This window comes from Cynocephalus volans, chromosome 3 (assembly GCF_027409185.1).
Source record: "Cynocephalus volans isolate mCynVol1 chromosome 3, mCynVol1.pri, whole genome shotgun sequence".
NCBI classification, from domain to species: domain Eukaryota; kingdom Metazoa; phylum Chordata; class Mammalia; order Dermoptera; family Cynocephalidae; genus Cynocephalus; species Cynocephalus volans.
Window position 1 is genome coordinate 7,959,618 of NC_084462.1, and position 25,284 is coordinate 7,984,901.

Genomic DNA, 25,284 nt, shown 5'->3' on the forward strand with positions numbered 1-25,284 from the left:
GTGACCTAATATGTGATCTATCCTGGAGAACGATCCATGTGCTGATGAGAAAAATGAATATTTTGAGTTTGTTGGGTGGAATGTTCTGTAGATATCTGCCAATTCCAATTCGTCTAGAGTCTTGTTTAGATCTTGTGTTTCTCTACTGATTCTTTGCCTTGATGATCTGTCTAATATTGACAGTGGGGTGTTCAGGCCCCTGTTATTATGGTATTAGTGTCTATTTCCTTCTTTAGTTCTAATAGAGTTTGTTTTATAAATCTGGCTGCTCCAACATTGGGTGCATACATATTTATGATTGTTATGTCTTCTTGATGGATCAGTCCTTTTATCATTAAGTAGTGTCCCTCATTGTCTCTTTTTATGGTTTTTAGTTTAAAGTCTATTTTGTCAGATATAAGAATAGCTACTCCAGCTCGTTTTTCTTTTCTGTTTGCATGGTAAATCTTTTTCCATCCTTTCACTCTTAGTCTGTGTGAATCTTTATGGGTGAGGTGGGTCTCCTGTAGGCAGCATATAGTTGGGTCCTCCTTTTTGATCCAGTGAGCCAGTCTGTGTCTTTTGATTGGGGAATTTAAGCCTTTTACATTAAGAGTTGTTATTGAAAGGTGTTGATTTATTCCTAGCATTTTATTGGTTGTTTGGTTGTCTTAGGTGTCTTTTGTTCCTTGCTTTCTGATTTACTGTTTGTTTTCTGTGTTTGTTGGTTCCTTAGGTTGTAGATAGTGTTTTTGTTAGCTTGTTTTCTCTTCATGAATGCCATTTTTATTATACTAGCGGGTTTAGATTTTTCTTGGGTTTTTATGGCAGTGGTAGTTATTTTTCGGGAACCAAACCCAGTACTCCCTTGAGGATTTCTTGTAAGGGTGGTCGTGTGGTAGTGAACTCCCGCAGTTTTTGTTTGTACTTTTTGATGTAAGCACTTATTGCAATAAACTTTCCTTTCAGTCCTGCCCTTATAGTATGCCATAGATTTTGGTGTTTTCTGCTTCTCTTTTCATTTGTTTCAAAATTTGCTGATTTTCTGCCAATTTCCTCTTTGATCTATTGGTTGTTCAAGAGTATGTTGTTTAAATTTTATGTATTTTTACAGTTTCCAAAGGTTTGCTTATTATTGATTTCTAGTTGTATTCCATTGTGGTCTAAAACATTCTTGATATGATTTTAGTTTTTAAAAATATATTGAGTCTTCATTTGTGTCTAACATGGGTCTATCCTATCCATGTTCTAATGAGAAGAATGTGTATTCTGCAGTTGTTGGATGTAATGTTCTATAAATGTCTGTGAAGTCTATTTGGTCTATAGTGCTGTTTAAATCCAATATTTCTTTGTTGATTTTTTGTCTAGATGATCTGGCCAATGTAGACAGAGAGATGTTGAAGTCCCCAACCATTATTGTATTGGTGTCTATCTTTCCTGTTAGGTCAAATAATATTTCCTTGTTATATCTGCATGCTTCAATGTTGGGTGCATATATAATTACAAATGTTATATTCTTTTGGTGAATTGATCCCTTCATCACTATACAGTGTCCCTTTTTGTCTCTTTTTATAGATTATGGAGTAAAGTCTATTTTATCCAACAAAAGCATAGCTACTCCTGCTCAATTTTGGTTTCATTTGCATGAGATATCTCTTTTCCTCCTTTCCCTATTAGTATATGTGTGTCTTTCCAGGTAAAGTGAGTCTCTTGTAGACAGCATATGATTGGGTGTTTTGTTAGAATCCATTCTGCCAGTCTATTTCTTTTGAGTGGGGGATTTAATGCATTTAAATTCAAGGTTGTTATTGAAAGGTATTTTCTTACTCCTGACATTTTGTTAATTTTATCTATGGTTGTTATATATATATTGTTTCTTTCTATCTCCTCTGATTATATATATGTGTATGTATTATTGCTGTTGATTGTCTAGCTTTGCTATTTGGTATCTTTTTGTTTGTTTGTTTGTTTTTATTTTTAAGAGATAAGATATAATTTCATTATCTTTCTCATTTGTGTATTTACTCTATTAATGAGTAATATTCTCTCAAGTGTTATCATCAGTTTAGTTATCTTTTTTTTTTTTGCTTTTGTTTTTTGCTTGCAGATGTAGTACTCTCTTAGGATTTCTAGCCAGGCCAGTCTAGTGGTGATAAATTTTCAGGTTTTGTTTTTCAGGGAAAGTTCATTATTTCTCCTTCATTTCTGAGTAAGTCTAAAGGGGAAGCAGGGAGACCTGGGAAGCCAGTGGGGGGGGAGGTTGCTGGGAAGAAGGCCTCTCATCTTAATTTAGACCTCTGATTGCCCTCAGGACAAGAAGATCATGGACTAGAGGCCACAGGAAAGGTGAGGCCCCTGGGACTGATTCCTGGACCCCTGCTCTGTTCTCTGCCTCCAGGCTGCCCCTAATGCCCATCTGTTCTTTTCTGCTAGGCTCAGCCTGAATGTTGATGTCCTAGGAAGAACACATATAAAAGGGGAGGGACAGGCCCTGAGAGGGAAGTGCAATCTAAATCCCACCCAGGAAGCAATAGGCTAAGGAAGAATATTTGAAAACCTTTAGGAGGTTGTAGATGGAGTGTGGTATGGAATCATAAACTGTGAGGTTTTGGGAAATTTTGCCTTCTGATGTTCACCTTACAGAACTTCACATATCTTCTCCCCTACAGACATGGCCACAGTGGATAGACTTCCTGAGAAGGACAGAGAGATGAATATCCTGGTGAGTTTTTGTATTAGTTATCTTTTTGTTTTGTAACAAAGTCCTGCAAATTTAGTTGCTTATACAAATTATCTCAGTTTCCTGTGTGAAAGTTTTGGGAGTGTCTTAGCTGAATGGCTGTAGTTCACAGTCTCTTCTGTGGTTGCAGTCAACATGTCAACCAGGACTGCATTCATCTGAAGGTCTGACTGGGGCTGGAGGGCTCACTTCCATGACAACTTATTCCCATGGATGCTGGCTGGAGACCTCAGTTCCTCACCACATTGGCCTTTTCATGGAAGGTGGCTTTTCTCAGAAGGAGGGACCCAAAATATGGAAGAGCAGAAGGCACAATGTCTTCTTTGGCCTCACCATGGAAGTGACATGCCATCCCTTCTGCCATTTTCTAATGGTCATGCAGACCAACCCTGATGCTGTGTGGGAGGGAACTACATGATGATTTGATTTCAGGAGGTAGGGATCATTGGGGGCCACTTGGAGGTGGCTACCACATTTTCCATCCCCACAGACCCCTATCCTCACCCTCCACTGGACACTAACTCATGCCTGTCTCAGATCCCTGCTGCCTGGGGCCCCCAGGTGATGACATATGTTCAACTGGACCAGTGAGCCTTCACACGCAGGACAGCCCATGCTGTGTCCCCATGGTCCACAGAACCCACAGATGAGTCCATCCCTACATAGCTCTTGCCAGACACTGATCCCAGGCCCACCTGGTTCATGCACCTGAGGACACAGGAAATCACTCTAGGAAAAGCCTAAAGCAGCCATGTGAGGGCTTCTCCTTGGAATCATCCTGGTTTGGCAAACCAGCTAGTCGGCTCTTTTGGAGACAAGTTTGGAACTTGGAACATCTAGGAGATTTATTAACCAGGTGTTTTCTTCCACAATTGACAAGCTCCTTGGGGAGACTATGTTGTAGCTGCTTCCAGAGACCCAGTACAGTCACTTGCTTATTCCAGAGACCTAGTACAGCCACCTGTCTGTTTCGAGAGTCCCAGCTACAGCCACTTGGCTGTGTGCAGAGACTCAGCTACAACTGCCTAGCTGTTTTCAGAGACCCTGTTACATTTCTCCAACTAATTTACTGAAACTATTGAAGTTTTTCATATCATTGCAGATGTCTTCTGCGAATCCCCTAATTTTTCCCTCTTTCCAGCCTATAGAAACCATTAATCTATTATATGATTTTATGACTTTGTCTTTTCTGAACACTTCATATCAATGGAATCACACATTGTACAGCCTTATGTATCTGGCCTATATCACTTAACATGTTTTAAAGTTTCATCCATGTTGTAGCATGTGTCAGTGTTTCATACTCACAAATATTATTCATGTATATTATTAAGACATATTAATATTTATATACAAAGAGATTTCTTTCAAGGAATTGAGTTGCAGGATGTCGGTCTGCCTTGCCTGAAATCCATACGGCAGGCTGCAAACAAGGTAGAAGGTGATACTGTACCCTGGAGGTAGAATTTCCTCTTCCTCAGGGAAACATTTGTCTTGCTCTTAAGGCCTATCAATGTATTGGATGAGGCCCATCTACATTATTAAGCATAATCTCTACCTAAAGTCAAGGGATTGTAGATGTTAACCACATCTACAAAAATATCTCCACAGCAACATCCAGACTGGTGTTTGGTTGAATAACTGTATTCTAGAGATAGCAAAGTGGGCACGTAGAACTAACCACCACACAGGGATAATCTCTGAAATGAAAGATTTGTAACGTTAATTGCATCTGCAAAGTTTCTTTCCCATGTGATATAATATATGTACAGGTTGCAGAGACATCTGGTGCATTAGTCCATGAACATTTTAGATGGGAGGGACATTCTGCCTACCACGGTGACCCTCAGAGGTCAGGTCCAGGGGAATGTTGGGGCCTGAAGGAGGCCAGCAGTTCCCAGGACACCGTGCTTAGAAGGGCCCAGCACTTGTTTTAATGCTCAGCTCTCACTGACTTGAAATTCTTCATCATTTTGAGCAACGGGCTCCACGTTGTCATCTGCACTGGGCCCCACAACTTATGTAGTCAGTTTTGGATTGAAGTGCAGAAAAGGCAGAGATCTGGGACAAAGCATCTGAAAATGAACTGCAACAATTGAGAGATAATAAGGAAAGGACATCTGGACAGGAGAAGGAGGAGTAGGAGAGAGGTGTGTCCTAGAAGCCTGGGGAGGATGCACAGGCCCCCTCCTAGTGGTCTCAAAAGAAGGACAAGTGAGATAACAAAACAAAACAAAACAATAAGGTCCACTGGATTTAGCAACAGTGCAGAGGCCAATGGTGGCCTGAGTGAGGGCTGGCCCAAGGGGCTGAGTACGGAAGCCAGATTTCTATGGGGGAGGTGAGAGAGTGAGGAGGTGAGAAAGTGCAGAGAAGTGAGCAGATAACTCCGAGAGTCCTCTGTGAAGGGAGGAGAGAGGGAGAGAAAGTGTTAGGAAGGAGAGGTCAGGTCAAAGAAAGGTTTTTGTTTGTTTGTTTGGATACATTTGCTACAATTTTGCGTCTTTTTTTCAAAGTAATTTTTAATGACACAAGTGATTCATGAACCCATGCTCCATGGAGGAAGAAAATGAGAGAAAAAAAAAAACCCTAACTAATAAGGCTTTTATGAACTCCTCCAATCCAATCCCCATCTCATGTACTTCCTGAAATTAGTCTGGGGTATGCACTTCCCAACCCGGTCTGGGCTCTTAACAAACATGTTGACCAAGGTTTCGTCCCCCTCCCCAGCTTGCCATTTGGGGCTGGATGCTTCTCTGCTGTGGGTGGTGTCCTGTGCACTGTAGGATGTGAAGCAGCCTCCCCAGGATCTACCCAGCAGATGCCAGTAGCATTTACCTCTCACACTCCCCATTTCCTAGCTTGGACAACCAAAAATGCTTTCAACTTGCCTTCATCTGTTTGGGCTGCTATAACAAAATACCATAGATATATATTTCTTACTGTTCTGGAGGTTAGGAAGTCCAAGATCAAGCCATCTGCAGATTTGGGGTCTGGAGATGGCCCTTGCTCATAGACGGTCGTCTTCTGGCTGTGTGCTCACATAGTGCAATGGGCAGGGGTCTCTGGGTGTTCTCTTTTTAGGGCAATAATCCCATTCATGAGGGCTCTGCCTTCAGGAGCTAATCACCTCCCAGAGGGCCACAAGCCCATCACCCTGGAGATGAAGACTTCATCATAAGGATATTGGGAAACACAAATATTCAGACCATAGCACAGAAGTTACCAGATCTCCCCTAGGGTTGGAACCATTATATCCCACGGCTCAGATTGGCTATATTAATTAATATAGATTGTACTAAAAAAAATGTACATTTTGAAAGGACGAGTTGACACCAGTTGACGATCCACCAGAGAGAGCTCGTTTATTAGTCGGCACACACATATATATATATAGGGCTTTTAGGGAAGGTTGATTGGTTTAAAATACAGTCCCTACTTAGCATACCACATGGGGCTTGTGGTGAGCTGATTGGTGTGCGATTTGCGCCGGCGGGAAGGAGAGTACGGAAGAGAAGGGCAACCAGCGCCATGATGGGGTGTGGCCGAGAAGGACTTATGTGATCAGGGTGTGATCCCTTGCGGCATTTGGGTTCTTACATTCCTCCCTTTTTCTTGTTTTAGGAAAGGGGATGTTGAAGTCATCGAGCTACTTCCTGCTGAACTGGGGCATTGTGGGGGGGGCAAAGGGAGGAAGGTACATAAATACCCATTATGAAACCCCAAAGGAGGGTGGAGAAAGAAGAAATTTCAAAAGGGGAAAAGTCCATAAATGTTCCTTGAAGCCACAAGTTGAATATGAACCAGTTTCATTGTTTGTAGTTGGAGACTGGAGGGAGCAGCCAGGCGTTGGTGGCAAGGGCCTGTAGGAATGCTTCAGCATAGGCTGAAGTGCTCATGAGATGAGGCGGGGGGTTCATCGGTACCTAGAAGCTGGTAGTTTCTAAGCAAAAGCTGGTTAAAGGCCTGGTTAGAGATTTTTCCCACTTGGGTTTGAAGAAACCTAATGATGCAGGGCAAGAAAAGGCAGATCATGAGGATAATGATTAGAGGTCCCAAAATGGGCCAAATCCAAGTTAGGATAGGGTTTAAGATAAAAGAAGAAAAGGGGTTAGAACTGGATGTGGTTCGTAGGCTGGAAGCTAAGTCGGTGAGTCTGATGATGTTTGTTTCTACTAGACCGGATTCATTGATATAATAAGAGCATTCTTCCCCAAGGAAGATGCAAGTACCCCCTTTTTCTGTGGTGAGGAGGTCTAGTGCTCTACGGTTTTGGAGGGTGACCTGAGCTAAAGAGGTAATTTGTCTCTGTAGAGAGGAAAGAGATTCGGCAGTGGAGGTCAGAGCACCTTCAAGTTTAGCATTTATGTCTCCGACCGCCCATAAACTGTGTCCTAAGTCTCCTCCCGACAGGCCGGCTCCGACCACACATGTTGTTAGGGAAATACCAACCATGATCAGGAGGAAGGTGGCCCTTTTTTTCCTTGAGGGGGGATGAAGAAGATGGAACAGTTCTGAACTGGTGTACAGAGTGAGTTGAGGGACGATGCTGACAAGAAGGCATGGGACAGTAAGATTAGGCAGGATGGAGGTAGAGAGGGTACCATTGCACCAGAAGAAAAAGCCTGGTGGGGCAACGGTGTGGTTATAAATGGTTGAGGAACGGAAGCGTTTAAGGAGACGGCCACCAGGAGCGGTCGCATGAGAGAACACAATTTCCGGGAGAGAGAGTGCAAAGGATGACCTGGCATGTTAAATTTGGTTCCGGGGAAGTGTAGAGTGTTTCAGAAATGATCTGTTGCCAGGTGTAAATGGGTGACCCTGGGGAGCTAGCAGAGGGGCCTGAAAGCACCCTGGGTGAAATGAAAAGAACAGGAGAAGGCCAAGGAAAAGGTTCACATCTCCGGAATTGGGGGTAATGCTGAGGTCCGGGATAGGTGGAGTTTGAAAGGGTCGGTAGGATGAGGGATACACTTAAAAGAATGGTGTGTTAAGTTCTTTTGCAGCTTCTTATTGGAGTTCCCGGTGGCCGAGGGTGGATCCTGAGTGTAAGGCTTCAGCCTGGAAATATGAATACTAATTGGCCTGGGCTGAGTGAAAGGTTATTTTTGGAAAGTGACGGATCTGGAAGTAGCTAGTCTTGGTACTTCCATAATTTGGTGCGAAGATGGGAGAGCAAGGGTAAGGCCATGGTGGGTGGTATGGATCCTTCAGTTGCTGTGATCCCTGGGGGTAGGAGGAGCCTACCATACATGACTTCAAAAGGGGAAAGATTGGAGGGCCTTTTTGGGAGAGCTCTGGTCTGAGTAGAGTGAGAGGTAGAAGACGGACCCAATCAAGATGTAATTCCAGAGACAATTTAGTTAGTACGGTTCTCTCTACCTTTCCAGATGCCTGAGGTCGGTAAAGGCAATATAGGTGCCAGGGGAGAGAGAGGGACTAGGAGAGTTTTTGTATTATCTGGACGGTAAATTCAGGTCCATTGTCAGATTGAATGGAAGTGGGCATCCCAAATTGTGGGATGATTTGGGAAAGGAGAGTCTGGGCTATGGTGGAGGCCTTTTTATTGGATGATGGGAATGCTTCTACCCATCCTGAAAAGCTAGCAAAAAACACCAAGAGGTATTTGAGGCGCCAGATAGAAAGCATGTGTGTAAAATCGACTTGCCAGTCAGCCGCAGGTTTGAGACCTCTGGCCTGGTGGGAGGGGTATGGCCCAGGTTTGAGAGGGGTGTTAGGATTGGTACGCTGGAGGAGGAAATTTTTTGCCAGAGGGCTTTGTCAGATGGGGTGATTGAGAAGAAGGCTTGTAAAAACTCGGATAAAGCTTGGGGGCTAGAGTGAAACAGGTCATGGTGTTACCCGTGGTGTTAAGCATACCGCGTTCATTCCATATGGCAGCATGAGAGAGAAGTATATGATTTGGAGTCAGTGTATAAGTTAAGAGTTCTTCCTTCAGCTAGAACGTAGGCTCACGTGGAGGCGATAAGTTTGGCCTGCTGGTTGGTATTACCCTTCGGTAAAGGTTGGGACTCTATAACCGAATCAAGGGAGACTATGGCATACCCTGTGTAATGAGTGTTTCCTTCCTTGAATGAGGACCCATCCATGAACCATGTGAGATCAGCGTGAGATAGGGGTCCCTCAGTGATGGAAGAGCGGTAAGGTATAAAATTTTGAAGGCTTTCTACACAGCTGTGCAAAGGGGTGTTGGGGGAACTTAGTATAGGCAGTAGGGTGGCCGGATTTAGGGGTGGGCAGGTAGTGAAGGAGAGGGCAAGATTTTCCAGAAACAAGGATAGGAGGGTTAGGATTCTGGAAGGTGGGAGGGATTGGAGAGCCTTATAGGTAAGGAAGTCTTTAAGGTGATGTGGTGAGAGAATGGTGAGAGGTGCACCAAATGTTAATTTGGATGCCTCCTTATGCAGAAACTGCCCCGCTGCTAGGGTTCTTAGACACAGTACCCAGTCTCGTACAGTGGGGTCCAACTGTTTTGATAGGTACAAGGGGGTGAATGGGAATGACAGCGGCGTTAACAAGGCGGAGATCTTGGACGAGACGAAAGGCACCATTAGGTATTTTTACAGCGAGTATGGGAGTATTGAAAGGGGAGCGAGCGGGATGGAGATACCCCCCCCTTTTTTTTTTGTCTTTTTCGTGACCTTCACTCAGCCAGTGAGTGCACCGGCCAGTCCTATATAGGATCCGAACCCGCGGCCGGAACGTTGCTGTGCTCCCAGCTCCGCACTCTCCCGACTGCGCCACTGGGTCGGCCCTACCCCCTTTTTTTTATAGGTCCTGAATGATGGAACTTAACCCGAGGAGGGCTGTTGTGGTTAATGGATACTGAGCCTGACAAATATATTTGGAGGGGTCTTTTAGTTTTATGTGTACAGGGGAACACTGGGCCAGAGCGGGGCTGGCAGTGTCCCAAACTGTGGGGTTAACAGGGTGTATTAGCATGGGTAAGGACTTCTTTGGAGGGGTGGAATTAGAAGGATCTTGGGCTTGAACTAGAACTAGGAGGAAGGAAATGGGGGAAGAGGAAGAGAACAGGGGCAAAGTAATGGAGACTTGAAGCCGTGATAGAATGTCCTGACCCAACAAGGGGACGGGGCATTGTGGCATGATTAGAAAGGAATGGGAGAAAATGGATTGAGTGCCTTGAAGGCAGCAGGTTAAAAGAGGGTTTTTTGGGGGAAAGATTTGTTTACCTCCTACCCCGACTATAGGAGAGCTGCTGGAGGTGGTGGGGCATTTATATTCCCTAAAGACCGAAAAGGTGGCTCCAGTGTCCAGGAGGAAAGATATTGGGTGGCCGTCCACAACCGTCGATACCCTGGGCTCCTGCTTTGTTATAGAGATGGTCGGGAAGGGCCCAAGGCTTCGTCAGTCCTCCTCAGCGAGGCGCACCATAGGTGGTGTCCACGGTTTTGGGGACTGTGGGGCAGTTGTTCCCTCACCCCTTCAGGCAAGGGGGCAATCAGATCCCCAATGTCCCTTCTTTTTGCATTTTGGACAAGGAGTGGTGGGTGGCCTGGTGGTGGGGCAAGCCTTTGCCCAATGCCTTTCCTTTCCACATTTAAAGCAGGCTCCAGGTGGAGGCTTAGAGGTGGAGGCTGTGGGAGGGCCCCCAGGGGGTTTGATAAGCCGGGCCAACATCAGGAAGTTGGCATGGTCGGCCTTTTGTTTTTGACGTTCCTTTTCCTCCTCCCAATCATGAAAAACCTTGAAGGCCACTGACAGGATTTCGGTCTGAGAGGTTGCAGGACCCTGCTCTAATTTTTTAAGTTTAGTTTTAATGTCGGGGTAGGATTGGACCAGGAAATAGGCCATAAGGACATGCCGGCCATCTTCTGAGTTGGGGTCTAAGTTAGTGTATTGTTGAAAGGCCTGAGTTAATGTATTGAGGAACTCGGATGGAGTTTCCTCCTTTTTTTGGACAATTTCTTGAATTTTTTGGAAATTGACGACCTTGCAAGCTGATTTTTTGAGGCCAATTATTAAGCAAGAGGCAAAATGGTCTTGAGCCTGGATTCCCTGGGCTGTGTTATATTCCCAATTCGGTTCCTGTTCTGGGACTGCTTGGGGGCCTGGCGGGTGATCCGAATTGGTACGATGGGTGTCAGTGGCATGGATTTGGGCTGTAACCCACACCCTGAGGCATTCCGCGGGGAGGAGGGTATTGGCTAGGAGCATAAAGTTGTCATGATATGTGAGGCTGTAGGCCTGCAGGATCCATTGGAATTCTTTAATGTAGGTGGTAGGGTCGGTAGAGAAAGAGCCAAGTCTTTTTTCTAATTCTGTAAGGTCAGCTAGGGAAAAGGGAACATGGACCCTAACTACTCCTTCAGCCCCATCTACCTCGCGTAGTGGGGCGATTGTTAAAGGGGTGGGGGTGGTCCTAGGGAATGGGTGAAAGGGGGGCTTAGTGTGTCAGGAGAAGGGGAGGGTAAGGACAGAGGAGTGGATGGCGCAGGAGGTGCAGAAGGTGACGCGGATGACGGGGAGGAAGAGCGGACGCGGGAGGCACTGGGGGAGGTGGAGGTCGGTAGGGTGGGGGTTCATCAGCAGGGTTGAAGGTGGAAGAATCGAGGGGTGACTGTGAAGAGGATTTACAGGCTAAAAGGACTTGAGAGAGAGCACAGGAGGAGCAGAATGTGGGGTTCTGAGCCAAGAGGCGAAAAGCCTCGATGTAGGGGATCTCCTTCCATTTTTTTAGGCACCGGCAGTAGTTAAAGAGGTCTCGTAGAATGTTAGGATCTAGTTTGCCCTCAGGGGTCCATGTGTTTTGATTATCTAAAGGATAATAAGGCCAATCTTGTGTACAGAATTTGGTGAGGAGTTTGGACTCAATATCCGGCCTAAAGGAAAGGTTGGTGAGGTGTTTCAGAAGGCATTGAAGTGGAGAGTCCCCTAGGGAGGAGGAAGAAGTGCCCATTGTGGTCTCTTAATGGGAATTTAGACAGAAGTTGGACAGAGATTTAGGACAGATACTTCGGCCGGTTGAGAAAGGCAGAATCCTATAGGGAGTCCCCAGTAGGTCACGTCAATCCCGGCAGGTTCAGGTACAAACCAGGAGCAGAGAAGGGAGGTGTGGGTCGTCACTCAGACCTCCACTTCTCTAGGGCAAAAGCCCGGTGCTTGAAGGAACCTAGCACCAGGATTTTCTGGTTGGGTCCCAGACCCAGGAAGTGGAGAGAAGAGAGTGGTGGACAGGAGGGTGAAGGAGGATTAATCACAGCAGACAATACCAAATCCCTGTCTTTGCCTGTTGATTAAGAGCCATGAAAAGCTCAAAAGTGGATTTCAGTCTTCACATCCATCTCAATGGAATCATTGCTGTGTCTCCCTGTAGAAACCTTTCTCTTTTTGAAAGTAAAACTCTATTCAAGCAAAGCAAAAAGTTGTAAGAACAGGAAGTATAAAATTTGATAGTGGATCACTAGAAGTAATGGTAAATGGTATTACTTCGATTACCACCACTTGATTCCTGGATGTGTGAATCATGGCTATTGAAGAAATAGCACCACGTTTGTATATTGGAGGCTGATTCAAAGTATATACAACCTTCTGGAGAACCTTGCCTAAGTCCCACAATGTATAGCCACCAAGCTGGCTCTGTAACTGAGTCTTTGAAAGGATGTTTTACTATTCTATCAAGCCAGCCCCATCAGGCTGATAAGGAACATGGTAAAACCTGTGAAGTCATGAGCATAGCCCTATTGGCACACTTTATTTGCTGTAAAATGAGTTCCTTGATCAGAAGCAATTCTGTGTAAAAATACTATGAGGGGGGATAAGTCACTCTGTAAGTCTATAAAAGGTAGTTTTGGCAGAAGGATTACATGCAAGGAAGGCAAATTGGTATTCAGAGTGTTAATTCCAGTAAGAATAAAGCATTACACCTTCCATGGTGGATGTGGTTCAATGTAATTAATCTGCCATCCAGTAGCTGGCTGATTACCCCCAAGAATGGTTTCCTACTGGCTGTTCAGTATTGGTATCAGCTGCTGGCAGGTTGGGCACTCAGTGGTGGCTATAACCAGGTTGGCCTTGATGGAAGTCGACATTGCTGAGCCCAAGCATAACCTCCATCACTTCCACCAAGACCACATTGTTGATGAGCCCTTTGGGCATTGGTAGAGCAGGCTGGAGAAAGTGGCTGACTAGTAACCACAGATGGATAATTTTATTCACTTAATTAATTAAAATCTTCCTCTGCTGATGTCATTCTGGGGTTAATATTCACATAGGGCACAAACATCTTTACTTTTTGCACATTCAGAGAGGTTTTATTTCTATACCTCTTCCCCAGACTTTCTTGTCACTAATTTTTTATTCATGTTTCTTTCAAGTTCCCAACCATCCAGCCAAAGCATTGGACACAGCCCACAAATTGGTACATAATCACATGTATGGCCATTTCTGCTTCCAAGCAAAATGAGCAACCAGGGGCAATGCTCAAAGTTCTACCTATTGGGTACATTTCCCTCTACACTGTTCTATAGGAATGTTCCAGAAATGAGTTATAGTACTGCAGATTTTTACCTTTGGGTGGTGCCTACATATCATCCAGAACCATCTGTAAAACAAGCTTCTGTCTTCTCTTTCTTTGTTTATATATATAGGGAGCTCCCCATGAGGCCATTGGTGTGAGGTGGGAAAGAGAATGCAGTGTAGCAGAAACAGGCTTGATGGGTTAAGTAACACCCAGTTTATGTAACATGGTAACTCGGTGACCCTTGGTTAATCATTTAGTCTCTACTAAGGCTCAGTAGCAGACCAAGAGCTGTTTTGAAGAAGGAGACTACTTATCTGTGAAAAATGACAGAGTTTTGATCCAAAATCCTAAGGGCCTATGCTGCAATCCAACTATAGAATCTCTACCTTTGGCATGCCCCTAACACCATCCCTCTCTGCCACTATTTGACACTTCAAGCACTATCAAATCTGCTGCATAATATGTCCCAAGTGGCAGAGCAGCTTGCACAGCAGCTTAGACCTGTTATAGAGTATGGCCCTGTTCTGGGCCCCACTCAAAGCTAGCAGCTCTGCAGGTCACTTGGTAAATGGGCTGAAGTAGCACATCCAAATGAGAAATATTGCCTCTAAAATCCAAAAGGCTCACTAGGCACTGGATTTCTCTTTTGGTTGCAGAAAGAGATAACAACTTATCCTTCACATTAGAAAGGATCTCTGGACATGTCCAACATCATTTTATTAATGTAGAAGGCCCTGGAATTTTGGTCAGATGCATTTTCCACCCTCTGACATGTAAATGTCTGACCAACAAGTCTAGAGAAGTTTCTTCTTCTTGATCACTAGGTCCAATCAGCTGAAAGTCTTCGATTATTGCACTAATCTTTTCAGCTCCTCCAGGAATGTGGTATTGATTTTGCTTTACTATTTTTCTAAGTAGAGGCAGTTTTAGTGGCTTCCACTTTTTCTTTTTCATTATAATACCCCTTCACTCCAAAGGTCATGGAACCAATGTCAGGATTCTGCAAGATATTGAGTATGTCTATTCCAATTATGCATTTTGGAACTGGGATATAACCACAGGATGAGGTTGGGAATACACTGGATCCATTATAAGACACACCTGAGCCAGACTCCACTGAGGACATGACATCCATAAGACCCTACTCTGACTGGACAGTCACAGTGATGGTTTGGACCTTCTGTGAGTTAGTGTCAGTTCAGAGTCAGTTTCTGGTAGTCCCACAAATGTCTGATTATTTTCTTTTTACCAATGAACAGTAACTCTGGTAAAAGGTCTCTTTTAAAGAAAGCTGGGAGGAAGATTAACAATATAAATTTTTGGCAGTGTACCAGGGTCCTTCCTCAAGGGGATCTCACCTGCCCTTTAGTTTAAGGGGTTCTGGGTTTGTGAACGGGAACAAATCTGGAAATTGATTGAGAAAATATGACTCTCTGTTTTTATGATTCAGGTTAGATTTGTTTTCCCTTGACCTCAAAATTTTCTGCTTGTACAAATTAGGTAAGAATTTAGTAGGTTTTCTATCTATTTTACTTCTTGGAACTCATATTCAACCAGCCAACACCGAAGGTCTATGTGAGTTGGACTACTCTGATTGCTGCTCTGAGTCTGCTGTGCAGTAACCTTTTCAGCCTTGCTTTGGTAATTGAGTGCCACCACTTGGCTCCTAGCACTCTATAATCCAATTACTCCCATCACATTTAGATTTGCCCAACTCAGCGGCAACAGTTCTCACTGTTACGTTCTGGCCTAAAGAGAAGAGTAATCACAGAACTGTTCAAGGGTGCCAGGGCTCTCCTCACAAATTTACTTCCAACAGTATTAACAAAAAGTATACTTTGTGGGCTCTTCAGTTGTGATTGAATAGGTCTTAAATGATAAATTCACTCTATATTCAAATCTTTTTAAGCATTTGAATTCCGTCCACTACAGTAAACCAAGGCAGGCCTGACATTTTGAGTTCATTTATGTGATCCATCTTTTGCTGCATGTTTTAGGCAATCAACCAGACAAACTGTTAGAACTGTTTTTCGCTCCCAGAACTCAACATTAAATACAGAATATCTGCTTAAAGGCCCATATTAATAATTTCGTCTAGACTTTACTTTATATCTTTCCACCATTATCTCACTCCCTTAATATTTATCCCCACAGGCATTCCCTATATTTCTGTGTGTGTAAATTAGAAAAATTAATTAGTTACTTTGGAGTTTAGCATACCTTCTCATGAGTCACACTTGTTATGTCTTCTTTAAGATCCTGCTGATCCTTGAATTTAGTTGTAGATCTAGAAAGCAACAAGGGTTGGTGGGTCAGGGTCCTGAGGATAATAAACATTATCTTGCATGGCTGTTGTCTTATGGGAGGTCATTATAGTTTTGTCAGACAATACAAGGTTAATCTTCTCAGATGGTGGGAGAGAGGCTGCTTCTTTTGACAGAGAAGACTAATCAGAATTTAGGGGCTCAATGTTCTCAGCTTCACCAGGGACTTTCCAAATTTCTCCACGCCAAATTTCAGGATCTTCCTCCTTCACAATCAATATTTGACTTGAAAAGTCAATATCCTGAAAGTCTGGGAATTAAATTTGCATTGTAATTTAGCCACTGAAGAATAAAATTTGGGGGTTGGTTTTCCACATTCTCAGTCCTGAGGCTACAGAAGAATCTCTTTCAGGGCAGACACAGAGGCCTCAGGTTCAATATGTGGTGCTTGAAGTGGGAATTTGAACCTTTTTACTCATCCTTTTGTTTTCCCACTTTGTCCAGTGAGAAACCAGCCAATCTCATTGCACTCATTAGTTTGAAAGAAATGTTCAGAGGTCTTATATACATGATCATGCAGATTCTTGCCTCTTATAAGTTTTTTATCAAAAGTATCTGTATTAGTCAAGGTTCTCCAGAGAGACAGAATCAATTGGACATGTTATAATTATATGAGAGGGATTTATTACGGGAATTAGCTCACATGACTATGGCGAAAATTTCCATGATAGGCTGTCTATAAGCTGGATGCTGGTAGCGTGGCTCAGTCCAAGTCTGAAGGCCTCAAAAGAAGGGAAGCCGATGGTGTCCTTGATGTAAGTCCTGGAAGCCAAAAGCTGAAGAGTCTTGAGCTCTGATATCCATGGACAGGAGAGAAGAGTGTATCCCAGCTCCAGTGGATCGAGAGAGCTTCACCTCTTTCCTGTCTTTTGTTCTCTCCAGACCCGCAGTGGATTGGATGGTTCCCACCCACACTGAGGGTGTGTCTTTCCCACCCAGACCACTCAGACTCTCATACTAACTCTGCTGGAAACACCCTCATGGACACACCTGAAAAGATAGCTTTACCAGGTTTCTCAGCATTCCTTCATCTAACCAAGATGACGACTAGAATTAACCTTCACACATCCACCCCTTGTCAACTTGGTGTCCATTCTATCTCCTTAAATCACACTTAATTTACCAATGATACAGTAACATAATAGTTTTGCCTTGCATGATACGCTACCCTGTGTACAACTGGAAATGCATTAATCCTTCTCCATGAAGAAAAAGGTAAAGTTCGTAGATGATATTTACTCTTCTCCCAATATCCCGTATCTTAAAATTGCAAATACTATGAAGTAAGGTTAACAACATTTAAATGCTGGTATAAATTCAGTAGGTCTCATGGTACATGACAGAGAACAAAAGAAACAAAAACAAAGATAATTGCTAAATATGTGTACAGTATATATACATAGAGACCTATTCTCAACACAATAGGGCGAACAATTACAATCCTCATTTCTGTAACTGGTCACGTGGTCGCAGCTGGTATTTATAACTTCCTTCTTCTACTACCCATTCTGTATTCCCTTTGCCTTCAGTGAGCACCTCAGCAGGTCGTGGTTCTTTACCTGGTGGAATGACTCAACCTTCATCCCTGATGAATCTGGGCCATTCATAGCCTTGCCTCAATTTTATCGTTGTAATTTTTCATTGACCTTAATCATAGGGCATGGTAGTATTAAGAGACATCCTAAGTAATCTCCTGTATTCCAGATATAATCTTCCTTACCTCCATTGTGAAGCAGTAGTCCAATTTCACCTTGGTAGCCTGGGTCAATCACCCCAGCCAACACTGTAACTCCTTTCTTAGCCTGTTGACTCAGAGGCACGAGGAGCCTAAAGTAGCCAGGTGGCAGCCTTAACTTCCAGTTCAGTGGCATCATTTTGGTGTTTCCTGATGGAAGATTTCCTCCTTCTGTATCCAAGACCGCTGGACCAGCAGAGAATAAAATTGTGGGGACAGGAAGCAAAAATTTTGCTAATGAGTCCCTAGGGGTAATGGTGAATGGTGCCACTTCTGTTTCCACCCCTTGATTCCTGGACCTGTGAATCCTGGCTATGGGAGAATCAGTACCATATATTAGCCAGTGATTTAGAACATATACAGCCTTCTGGAGAACTTTGCCCCAGCCCTGCAAGGTATTGTCACCTAGCTGGCACTGTAACTGTGACTTCAAAAGGCCATTCCACTGTTCTATCAGACCAACTGCTTCAGGATGATGGGGAACATGATAAGACCACTGAATTCCATGAGCATGAGTCCATTGCTGCACTTCTTTAGCTGTAAAGTGAGTTCCTTGGTCAGAAGCAATGTTGTGTGGAATGCCATGATGGTGAATAAGGCATTCTGTGAGTCCACGGATGGTAGTTTTGGCCAAAGGGTTTTGTTCTGGGAAGGCAAATCGATATCCAGAGTAAGTGTCTATTCCAGTAAGGACAAAACACTGTCCATTCCATGATGGAAGTGGTCCAATGTAATCAACCTGCCACCAGGTGGCTGGCTGATCACCTAGGGAATGGTGCCATATTGGGGGCTCAGTGTTGGTCTCTGATGGTGGCAGATTGGACACTCAGCAGTTGCTGTAGCCAGATTGGCCTTGGTGAATGGAAGTCCATGTTGCTGAGCCTATACATAACCTCCATGCCTGCCACCATGGCCACTTTGTTCATGAGCCCACTGAGCAATGACAGGGGTGGCTGGAGAAAGAGCCTGAACAGTATCCACAGAACAGGTCATCCTATTCACTTGATCATTAAAGTCCTCCTGTTTTGAGGTCACCTTTTGATGGGAAACAAATATCTTCACATCCTTTGCCAACTCTGAGAGGTCCATCCACATACCTCTTCCCCAAATTTCTTTCTCATCAATTTTCCAATCATGTTCCTTCCATGTCCCTGACCATCCAGTCAAACCATTGGCTATTGCCCATGAATCAGTATATAATCACACATCTGGCCATTTCTCCTTCCAGACAAGTGCATATCCAAGTGCACTGCCCAAAGTTCTGCCCATTGAGAAGATTCCCCACCACCACTGTCCTTCAGGGATGTCCCAGAAAAGGGGTGCAGTACCACCAGCTGTCCACTTTCAAGTGGTGCCTGCATATCGTGTGGAACCATCTGTAAACCAGGCTCTAGCCTTTTCTTCCCATGTCAACTGATCATAGGGAACTCCCCATGTGGCCATAGGTGCAGGCTGAGGAAGAGAAGGCAGAATAGCAGAAGTGGGAACCATGGGCATTTATGCCACTTCTTCATATAACTTACTTGAGCTTTCAGGACCTGCTTTGTCCTGATCGTGTATATACCATTTCCATTTGATGATCCAGTGCTGCTGTGCATACCCAACCTTATGACTTGCTGGGTCCAGTTCATGATGGGCAGCTCAAGTAAGATGGTAACTTGGTGGCCTATAGTCAAGTATTCAGTTTCTACTAAGGTTCAATAGCAGCTAAGAGCTGTTTCTCAAAAGGAGAGTAGTTATATGTGGATGATGGCAGGGCCTTGCTCCAAAATCCTAAGGGCCTCCACTGTGATTCACCTATAGTGGCCTGCCAAAGGCTCCGTACTGCATCCCTATCTGCCACTGACACTTCAAGGACCATTTGGTCTGCTGGATCATATGGCCCAAGGGGAAGAGCAGCTTGCACAGCAGCCTGGACATGTTGCAGAGCCTTCTCCTGTTCTGGGCCCCAGCTGAAAACTAGCAGCCTTTGGTGTCACTCTGTAGAATGTCCAGAGCAACCCACCCAAGTGAAGAATGTGTTGCCTCTGAAATCCAAATAGGTCCACTAGGTGCTGTGCCTCTTTCTTGGTTGCAGGAGGGGCCAGACGTAACAATTTATCCTTCACCCTAGAAGGGATATCTTGACATGCCCCACACCATTGCACCACAGGAAATTTAACTGAGGTAGAAGGCCCCTGAATTTCAGTTGGATTTATTTCCCATCCTTTGACATGCAAATGTCTTACCAGTAAGTCCAGGGCAGTTGCTACTTCATGCTCACCAGGTTCAGTCAGCATAACATCATCAACGTAAAGGACCAGCATAATGTCTTGTGGAAGGGAAAGGTGATCAAGATCCCTGAGAACTAAATTGTGACATAGGGCTGGAGAGTCGATATACCCCTGAGGTAGTACATTAAATGGTATTTCTGGCCTTGCCAGGTGAAAGCAAACTGCTTCTGGTGGGCCTTATGGACAGGAATGGAGAAAAAGGCATTTGCCAAATCAATAGCTGCATACCAGGTACCCAGAGATGTGTTGATTTGTTCAAGCAATGAAACCACATCTGGTACAGCAGCTGCAACTGGGGTCACCACTTGGTTAAGCTTACAATAATCCGGTGTCATCCTCCAAGATCCATCTGTCTTCTTTATGGGGCAAGTAGGAGAGTTGAATATGGATATGGTGGGAATCACTACTCCTGCCTCTTCCAAGTCCTTGATAGTAGAACTAATCTCTGCAATCCCTCCAGGGATCCAGTATTATTTTTGATTTACTATTTTCCTGGGTAGGGGAAGCTCTAATGACTTCCATTTGGCCTTCCCCAACATAGTTGCCCTCATTCCACAGGTGAGGGAACCAATGTGGGGATTCGGCCAGCTGCTAAGTATGTCTATTTCAATTATTCGTTCTGGAACTGGGGAAATAACCACAGGATGGGTTCAGGGACCCACTGGACCTACAGAAAGTCAGACCTGGGCTAAGATGCTATTAATCACTTGGCTCTCTTAAGCTCATATTCTACCTGGAGGACCACTGTGATGTTTTGGGTCTCCTGGAATCAATGTCAATTCAGATCCAGTGTCTAATAGTCCCCAAAAGGTCTGATTATTTCCCTTTCCCCAATGTACAGTTACTCTGGGTAACAGGGCACAGGTCTCCTTGGAGAAAGATGGGAGAAAGATTAATAGAGTAAAATTATGGTAGTATACCAAGGTCCTTCCTCAAGCGGAACTGGCCACCCCTTCATTCAAGGTGTTCTGGGCCTGTAAACTGGCTCAAGTCTGGGAATTGATTGAGGAGCCATGACTCTCTGTTTTTTAAATTCGAGTTAGACTTTTGTTCACTTGACCTAGAAGTTTTCTGCTTATACAGATCAAGTAAGAATTTAGTAGGCTTCCTATGTATTTGACTTAAAGGAACACCGTGAGTAACTAACCAAAGCCATAGATCTATGTGAGTTAGACTTTTCTGATTATTGCTTTGCCTCTGCTGGCCACTATGGTAACTGTGCCCACCTCTCCTTTTTCGGTTGAGTGCTGCCACTTGGCCCCTGCCACCACGGGATCCAATTAGTCCCATTGCATTTAAGTGTTCCCATTGCTTCACTGCAGTTCCCACTGTAAGGTCTGCTCTACAGAGAAGAGCAATAACAGGGCTCTTCACGGATGCTGGGGCTCCCCTCACAAATCGATTTCTCAAAGTATCAGTAAAAGGTGTGTCTTCTGGAGCCTCCCAGTGTGGGTGGGTAGGTGTTACATGAGCAAACAACTCTAGCATTCCAATCTCCCTAAACCTTTGAATCCCTTCATCTACAGTTAACCAAGGGAGATCAGGCATCTCTAACTCACTCACAGTGGGCCATCTTTTGGTCCATACTTCAGCCAACCATCAAATGAACTATTAGTACCTTTCTTAACTTCTCCAGCTACAACATAAAATGCAGAATCTCTGCTTAGTGGGCTCATATCAACAAATTCAGCCTGTTCCAATTTTATGTTCCTTCCACCATTATCCCACACCCTTAATATCCATTCCCATATACATTCTCCCAGTTTCTGCTTGTATGAAGCAGAAAATTCATTTAGTTCTTTTGGAGTGTGATGCACCTCATCATGGGTCACATTTGTACCTCACCTTTAGGGGCCTGCTGGGCCTTGAGTCTACTTATAGGTCTGGAATCAAAGATGGGTGTTGGGCGTGGGTCCTGAGGAGAATCAGCCTTGTCTTGCTCAGTATCTGCCTCAGGGGAAGCCATTACTGTTTCCTTAGGCAATGCAGAGTTAACGCCCTCTGGCAGAGGTGGAAAAGCCACTGTCTGTGGGGATGAGGGTTGGGAGTTTATTTCTGGTGAACAAGACCCAATGCAGTTTAGGGGTTCCATGTCCACAGCTTCATCAGGGTCTTCCTACTTGTCCCCATCCCAGCTTGCAGGATCCCATTCTATCCCAACTAATGCTCTCACTTTAGCAGTAGATACCCTGTGAGGCTGATAATTCACCTGCCATTGTAGTTCAGCCAATCTTATGATAAGGTCTTCTGTCTGATTTTCAGCAATTTCTGCCCTGTGGGTTCTGGAGAGAAGATGCTGGCATAGACCACACTTAGGAACTTTTAGGTCATCTATGTGGTGCTTGAGCTGAGAAATTGCTTCACTGAGCTCCCCCTTTCTTTCTTCAGTTTATCCAGTGTTGTGAGGAGCAACCAGCCAATATTGTTATAGTCCTCAGATGTCCAGAAATACTCAAGAGTGTTATGTGCAGAGTCACTGAATCCCTTGCCTTTTACAAGCAGTGAATCAGGACCATCAAATGCAATTATCTTGCATACCTCTTTAAACAGTTCACTCCAAGGACTATCAAGACTCTCCATATCATTAGAAGTTGAGCTGTTAGCATTTGTAGACCTAACACCCTGAAACCAATTGAAGAAATTCATCTTTAAGATTCTGTTTCTCTAGAATCACTCCTGGTACCAAAATCTGTATTAGTCAGGATTCTCCAGAGAGACAGAATCAATAGGATATGTTATAGTTATACAAAAGGGATTTATTAGGGGAATTAAGTCACGTAACTATGAAGAAAACTTCCACAATAGGCCATCTATAAACTGGATGCTGGTAGCATGGCTCAGTCCAAGTGTAAAGGCCTCAAAACCAGGAAAGCTGATGGTGTCCTTGATGTAAGTTCTGGAACCCAAAAGCTGAAAGGTCTTGAACTCTGATGTCCATGCACAGGAGAGAAGAGTGCATCCCAGCTCCAGTGGATCAAGAGAGCTTCACCTCTTTCCTCTGTATTTTGTTCTCTCCAGACCCTCAGTGGATTGGACGGTTCCCAACCATATTGAGGTTGGTCTTTCCCACCAAGGTCACTCAGACTCTCATACTAATCTCTGTTGGAAACACCCTCATGCACACACCTAAAGATAGCTTTACCAGGTTTCTCAGCATTCCTTCATCTAACCAAGTTGACATCTAGAATTAACCTTCACAGTAACCAATGATAATATATTGGGTATTCCTATTGCCACATCTTTTTTTTTTTTTTTTAGATGACAGGTAAGGGGATCTCAACACTTGACTTGGTGTTGTCAGCACCACGCTCAGCCAGTGAGCGAACCGGCCATCCATATATGGGATCCGAACCCGGGGCCTTGGTGTTATCAGCACCGCACTCTCCCGAGTGTGCCAAGGGCCGGCCCCCTATTGCCACATCTTAATATTAACTGTCAGTGCTCTCTTTGCTCCTGGAAATAAAGTCATCAGTGACTTTAAATGTAATCAAATTAGAGAATCAATTCCAGAAACAATTCAGAAAACTCATGCTTAAGATTTTACTCCTTTACAAGAATTGCCAGGAACAAAGTCTGTATTAATCAAGTTACTTCAGAGAAACAACCAATGCGATGTGTGTGCATGTGTCTGTATATCAAACTATGTATCTATCTGTGTGTGCATGTATGTATATATGAATGTACCTATCCATCATCTATTTGTCTGTTATCACTAAGGAATTGGCTTACATGACTGTGGGGGATTGGCGATTCCAAAAATTCAGTAGGATAGACCAGCAGGCTAGAGACTAAGGGAAGAGTTGCAGTTCAGTCCAAAGGCAAACTGCTGGCAGAATTCCTTCTTGCTCAGGGGAGATCACTAGCTCTTCTCTCTCTCTCTCTCTCCCTCCCTCCCTGAACGTATTATATAACATATTACATTTTTTGTGGTTTATTGTTGTCCGGTGTTCATCTTTTTGACTGTAATATCAACTCAATACAGACAGATCCTTAATACTATTTCTTTTCTTTTTTTTTTTCATATATCTCATTCACCAAGAATCATGTCTGACACTTATTACATCATTAACGTGTGACTATGAAAGCAGTGAATAAAAGTTTCTCTGCTTCCTCTAACTGTTCCAAACATTGTGGCAATTCATTTCTGCTTGATTCCATTCTCTTTTTTTTCACTTCTAGGCTGCCTTTTGTGCAATGTTCTCAGAATTGAAGAATACTATTTGAGAGGCAAGACCATAAAGTGGACATGAAACACAGCCCGGCCTTTTTCTCACCTTCTCTCTCCCACTACTTAAACTTCAGAGTTCTCGTGTAACATGTTTTAGGCATCTCAGACATGATCTCCACTGCTTGTTTCTCTTTCTCTGTCTGTCTCCATCTCTCACTTTCTTTCTTTCTCTCTCAATTGATTAATTACAACTAATAGCTACCAATCGCTTTCAGTAATTTGAACATTTCACAAGTGTTTTGCTGAGATCATCTCAAATCCCCATGCAAACACTGTCACTGTGCTTAAGGATGAAATGATAATCACTTCCCAGCAAGAAGATGACCTCATGGTGTAGCAAATCTTTATCTCAGGGATAAGATGCTCTCTTTTGCACATATGCTCAGACTGTGACCATGGCAGCTACTGCTCCAAGAAGAAATGGCATTTGGTAAGTGTACATACTTATTAGGTAGAGAGCCATATTCATAGAGAAGTAGACTATTTATCATAAGTATATGGTATGGACATGCAATTCTTTTTTCCCCCTCTAGAGTTAAAACTGAGCACAGAAAAACACTTTCACCAGAGAAACATGAAACAAATATTTTATGAGGGTATCTGAGACATAAAATTGCCACAAACTTGCTGTCCCAGGGTGCCTGACATTTCTTGTTCATGTTCTCTGTCATAGTCCTGGCTGAAATATTCTGTCTGAATGAATACACTAAACTTCACAGTCTTTCCTCTCTGGCTTGTAAGAGGGTTAAGAGCATGTTTAGCTCTTGGCTGACACACATCTGTCCTCTAATGGCAGCAACTGCTTAGAATATTTTTTAAAAATCTGTGGTGTTAGCATGTTTGGCTTTGACTGGCTATGATAGAATGTCTCTGAAAACTTTCTTTGATGGAGTGCAAAACCATATGCCTCCGTCTCTTTTCTTATAGGTTTTGGGGAGCAGGATGCACTTTATTGCACCAATAATTTTATGCCTTTAGAAACTTCTGGGATCAGTGTGAAGAAGGTAAACTCTAACACCCACTCAGAGAAAAAGAAATTGCCGTTTTACAAAAAGTGACTAAGAGTTTTCAAGGCTTAGGGAGCAGGAAGAATCAGGAACTATAAATACATTAATTTCTAAATGCAACAGCTAACTAGGTTTAAAAGTGCTTTGATAGCCCTCAAACTTTTGCACGTGCTGCAGTTCCATTGGGATCTACTGCTAAAGCTTTCTAAAGCTGTCATTCCACTCAGACATTAAGCAATGAAAGCTTGTTGTGTTCTAACTGCTGAGATTTCTGCCAAAAGAGTTGTAGGGAGGAGATCTTCATGTCACCGTCTCTGGACATGAGAAGCTTCTCATTTAGTCCCTAATTATGTCTTCATAAAAATAACTTTCATAAAAGAAAGACGAAATGTATTTATTATTCATGAATATTTGTAGTTCTTAAAGGGCACATAAAACCCATAATCACAGCTGATTTGCCTGTCTTCATCATTTACCATAATTTTGTTTTTCCC

At 43.7% G+C, this 25,284-nt stretch overlaps 1 pseudogene; it reads right to left on the reverse strand.

The window, feature by feature from the left end:
• Positions 1 to 16,981: 16,981 nt before the first annotated feature.
• LOC134372386 (uncharacterized) lies at positions 16,982 to 21,647 on the reverse strand (annotated as a pseudogene).
• Positions 21,648 to 25,284: the final 3,637 nt, after the last annotated feature.